The following is a 6,137-nucleotide window of genomic DNA, read 5'->3' as shown; positions in this document are numbered from 1 at the left end:
GTGCCTCTTACGTGTCAATCTCTATGTTTATATTCCTTTGATATCAACGTGGTAAGCTGCTGTTTCATCCAAACTCATAAGTGTTTCTAGTAGTAGTAGTAGTTTCTTCATCCAGAGACAATTTACATTGCATGGATTTCGACAAAAAATACATAGTATATATATACACACACACATATAAGGTGAACAATACTATACAAAATACAGATGTGCATAGTAGACTACATAACATCAGACCACATTGAAATAGCATGTACAACTTTGATTATTTACATTGATGTATGAGAAAGACTTTTTACATGGAATACACAGTTGATATTTAGATATAACACATACAATTCTAGCACTTTTGTACATATTATTTATTTAGATCATAGCAACAGTCAGATAAAAATTACTATTGGCACAGAGTACATAAATATAATTGTTTAGTATGAAGCTATTCTAGGTATTCTTTTACACCATAATAGCAGTTGGTCATTAAAAATTTGAATACTGCTTCTTTAAATGAAGACAATTTTTTTATTTCTTTTATCTTTACCAGTAGTTTGTTATACAATCTGCTTCCTTGTATGTTTGTTTGTTTCAGCGCCAAAGCCTTGTTAACTCTTTTTATATGAATGTAATTGCACTTTCTTGTGTTGTAAGTATGTAGATCCGAGTTGGATTGGAAATTGTTAATATTTCGTTTTACATTAATTACGCTTTTCTGTATATAGAGGCACGGTAGGGGTAGAATATTCAGCTGTTTAAATAATTGCTTTGAAGGAGTTAGCCTTGAACTGTTTGTAATTATTCTAACAGCTCGTTTTTGTAGAGTGAAGATGGTTTTCAGATTTTTCTTACTATGACCCCAGAAGATGAGGCCATAGGTAACAGCAGAATGTATATAAGCAAAGTAAACAGCTCTGCTACATTCCCTACTACATACAAAGCTAATAACGCGTAAAGCAAAGCAAGCAGAGCTTAACTTACGCGAGAGATACAGGATATGGGATTTCCAGTCTAAATTTTCATCTGTATGTACACCTAAGAATTTTGTGGTAGCAACTCTCACAATTTCTTTATTTTGTATTCTGAGATCTAGATCAGAGTGTGACTTTGCTTTCCTGTAATGGATATAATTAGTTTTAGAGATACTTATGGTTAATTTGTTCACTTCAAACCAATTTTGCAAATATTCTATAACTCTGGTAGCAGATGTTGCCAATACCCGGTTTATGTCAGTTACTACAATGTTTGTGTCATCCGCAAACAGGGTTATATGAGTACCATTTACTGGAATCTTGATATCATGTATGTAAAGAAGAAATAGGAGAGGTCCTATTACTTCATAAATGTGTTGTAGCTTGTGGCTGGATTCGTGATTTTTATCCCAAGTTGAACTCATTTTAAAATCATTTTTAGAAACATCTCTGTCTTCTGATATTACACACAATCTTGGAGACAAAAAGGTAATTCAAATATTCCGTAAATCACATAGGAAAATGATGCAAAACAAACATCATACTTGCGACGCATTTGGCATTCTCCTTTCCTCCGCTTGGAGCGCTAGGATCGCTCCAACTGTCAATTTGTAACAGCTCTTACCAGGGGTGATTCTATTCTTGTCTAAACTATTTATCGCCCATGTTTCACTTCCATACATGGCTACATTCCACACAAATACTTTCAGAAACGACTTCCTAACATTTGAATCTATAATCGATGTTAACAAATTTCTCTTCTTCAGAAACGCTTTCCTTGCCATTGCCAGACTACATTTTATATCCTATCTACTTCGACCATCATCGGTTATTTTGCTCCCAAATAGCAAAACTCATCTACTACTTTAAGTGTCTCATTTGCTAATCTAATTCCTCAGCATCACCCGATTTAATTCGACTACATTCCATTATCCTCCTTTTACTTTTGTTCATCTTATATCCTCCTTTCAGTACACCGTCCATTCCATTCCATTCAACTGCTCTTCCAGGTCTTTTGCTGTCTCTGTCAGAATTACAACGTCATCGACGAATCTCAAAGTTTTCATTTCTTCTCCATGGAATTTATTTCCTACTCCGAATTTTTCTTTTGCTTTCTTTACAGTTTGCTCAATCTACAGATTGAATAACATCGGGGATAGGCTACAACCCTGTCTCACTCCCTTCCCAACCACTGCCTCCCTCTTATGCCCCTCGACTCTTATAACTGCCATTTGGTTTCTGTACAAATTGTAAATAGCCTTTCGCTCCCTGTATTTTACCCCTGCCACCTTCAGAATTTGAAAGAGATTATTCCAGTCAACATTGTCAAAAGCGTTTTCTAAGTCTACAAATGCTAGAAACGTAGGTTTGGCTCTCCTTAACTTATCTTCTAAGATAAGTCCTAGGGTCAGTAGTTTCAGTTTCAGTTTCAGTGCCTCGCGTGTTGCAATATTTCTACGGAATCCAAACTGATCTTCCCCGAGATCGGCTTCTACCAGTTTTTCCATCCGTCTAAAGAATTCTCGTTAGTAGTTTGCAGCTGTAGCTTATTAAACTGATAGTTCGGTAACTTTCACATATGGCAACACTTGCTTTCTTTGGGATTGGAATTATTACATTCTTCTCGAAGTTTGAGGGTATTTCGCCTGTCTCATATATCTTGCTCACCAGATGGTAGAGTTTTGTCAGGACTGGCTCTCCCAAGGCTGTCAGTAGTTCTAATGAAATGTTGTCGACACATGAGGATTTGTTTCCACTCAGGTCTTTCAGTGCTCTGTCAAACTCTTCACACAATATCATATCTCTCATTTCATCTTCATCTATATCCTCTTCAATTTCCATAATATTGTCCTCAAGTACATCGCCCTTGTATAGACCCGCTTGTATAGACCCTCTATATACTCCTTCCACCTTTCTGCTTTCCCTTCTTTGTTTAGAACTGTGTTTCCCTCTGAGCTCTTGATATTCATACAAGTGGTTCTCTTCTCTCCAAAGGTCTCTTTAATTTTCCTGTAGGCAGTATCTATCTTACCCCTAGTGAGACAAGCCTCTACATCCTTACATTTGTCCTCTAGCCATCCCTGCTTAGCCATTTTGCACTTCCTGTTGATCTCATTTTTGAGACGTTTGTATTCCTTTTTGCCTGCTTCATTTACTGCATTTTTATATTTTCTCCTTTCATCAATTAAATTCAAGATTTGTTCTGTTACCCAAGGATTTCTACTACCCCTCATCTTTTTACCTTCTTGATCTTCTGCTGCCTTCACTACTTCATCCCTCAAACCTACCCATTCTTCATCTACTGTATTTCTTTCCCCCATTCTTGTCAATCATTCCCTAACGCCCTCCCTGAAACTCTCCACAACCTCTGGTTCTGTCAGTTTATCCAGGTCCCATCTCCTTAAATTCCCACCTTTTTACAGTTTCTTAATTTTTAATCTACTGTTTATAACCAATAGATTGGGCTCAGAGTCCACACCTGCCCCTGGAAATATCTTAAAATTTAAAACCTGGTTCCTAAATCTCTGTCTTAGCATTATATAATCTATCTGAAGCCTTCCAGTATGTCCAGGCCTCTTCCATGTATATAACCTTCTTTCATGATTCTTGAACCAAGCGTTAGCTATGATTAAGTTATACTCTGTGCAAAATTCTACCAGGCGGTATCCTCTTGCATTTCTTATCCCCAATCCGTATTCACCTACTACATTTCCTTCTCTTCCTTTTCCTACTCTTGAATTCCAGTCACCCATGACTATTAAATTTTCGTCTCCCTTCACTATCTGAATAATTTCTTTTATGTCATCATGCATTTCATCAATTTCTTCATCATCTACTGAGTTAGTTGGCATATAAACCTGTACTACTGTGGTAGGCATGGGCTTCGTGTCTATCTTGGCCACAATAATTCTTTCACTATGCTGTTTGTAGCAGCTTACTTGCACTACTATTTTTTATTCATTATTAAACCTACTCCTGCATTATCCCTATTTGATTTTGAATTTATAGCCCTGTATTCACCTGACCAGAAGTCTATTTCCTCCTGTCACTGTACTTCACTAATTCCCACTATATCTAAGTGTAACCTATCCATTTCCCTTTTTAAATTTTCTAACCTACCTGCCCGATTAAGGTGTCTGACATTCCACGCTCTGGTCCGTAGAACGCCAGTTTTCTTTCTCCTGATAACGACGTCCTCCTGTGTAGTCCCCACCCGGAGATACGAATGGGGGCTTATTTTACCTCCAGAATATTTTACCCAAGAGGACGCCATCGTCATGTAAGCATACAGTAAAGCTGCATGCTCTCGGGAAAAATTACGGCTGTAGTTTCCCTTTGCTTTCAGCCATTCGCAGTACCAGCACAGCAAGGCCGTTTTGGTTAGTGTTACAAGGCCAGATCAGTCAATCATCCAGACTATTGCCCCTTCAACTACTGAAAAGGCTGCTGCCCCTCTTCAGGAACCACACGTTTGTCTGGCCTCTCAACAGATAACCCTCCGTTGTGGTTGCACCTATGGTACGGCTATCCGTATAGCTGAAGCACGCAAGCCTCCCCACCAATGGTTCCCCCCATGGTTCATGGGGGGAGGCTGTATATATGACAATGTATACGTTAACTGAACAGCGAAAATAAGAGCTTTGCAGATACAAGATGGCCGTATTATATATATTCGCTGTCGCCCCATGTCGCTTGTTCCAGCTGCTGAAAGTAAGTCAAGGGACTACCAAATTTAAGTACAACAACATCATTACAAATATGGGCTACAATGACCATGAAACTCAGCTTTTGACAGCTGATCCAAACATAGACAGGAAATGTGGACCAAAAATAAAAATAATTGAATAGAGAGTTCAGTGACGACAACATCAAAATATTTATTTTTGTGCTATCAGTTGAACGCCATTGGACGACTTTCGTAAGACTGATAGAGTAGAAATTTCTCTGAAGTGAGCGTTCTGGTGCACACAACAGATTTTGTGTCATCGCTAGTACAAACAAATTCTCTTGGTAGGTGCTATGAATTTTGTATAGACACTTCGTTAACATGATAAAAATTTGAATTTTATACCTGGAATAAACCAGACTCCATATCTGAAGAAAAAAATATAGGGGCACTTTTGCTTTTTTTCTACATGTGTCATAGTCCATCTGCGCTCATTTATTGATATCTGGGACAGCCACCACTCTCTTTGGATTTTAAACCGAATTTTACCATATTACATTTTTCCTATCGCACACATTGGAAAACGGCTTATTAGCAGGCCAGTGCCTTTCAAAGTGTCCCTAAAATACTGAATCGCAGATTAGCGATTATACCACCTGGCTTTTCGTTCTTTTTTCTCCAGTTTTTGTATATTTATTTTGCTCTTTCTCATAGAATAGAGCACAATTTTGCTTCACAATAATACTTTGACATATTTCAAAAATTGTTCAAACGGCTCTAAGCACTATGGGACTTAACATCTGAGGCCATCAGTCCCCTAGACTTAGAATTACTTAAACCTAACTAACCGAAGGACATCACACACATCCATGCCCGAGACAGGATTCGAACCTGCGACCGTAGCAGCAGTGTGGTTCCAGACTGAAGCGCCTAGAGCCACTCGGCCACAACGGCCTGCATGACATATTTATTTAGCCCATTTAATGTACATATACCCACTACATTACAGACTACGTAGAACTGGGAAGAATCAGATCGCTCGTTAAATGTACTGTAAAGTCAAATATACCCTAAACATATATGCCACATCTCTCTCTCTCTTCTTGCCCTATCCCCCCCCCTTTTACTGAAGATACGTGAATTTACAGTACAGTTGCCTCCATAACAATTATTTTAGGTCCTTAGTGTCATCTGTTCAGGCATAGACTATGTAACAGCATGAAGGGAAGTGAATAATGTCATACATGAAGGAATTTGGTGGTGTCTTATGTACTAATGTTTATGTCTATTAATCAAATAGGCAACTGAATTTACTTTGATCACAGAGAGTGTGTATGATATTTGTCCTTGTTATTATGGTTCACACTCAACTTGTTGATTTCTTATTGACTAACACGCAAAACAGAGTATACAACCAATGTGTGAGGATGCCAGTGTTGTTCTAAAAATAAATAAAGGAAGGGTATCAGACTTGTGCAGAAAATGTGTTTAGATATATTTCACTC

Source organism: Schistocerca americana, chromosome 5 (assembly GCF_021461395.2).
Source record: "Schistocerca americana isolate TAMUIC-IGC-003095 chromosome 5, iqSchAmer2.1, whole genome shotgun sequence".
Classification (NCBI taxonomy): Eukaryota; Metazoa; Arthropoda; class Insecta; order Orthoptera; family Acrididae; genus Schistocerca; species Schistocerca americana.
The sequence above is the reverse complement of the archived record's forward strand: the minus strand, read 5'-3'. Positions refer to the sequence as shown.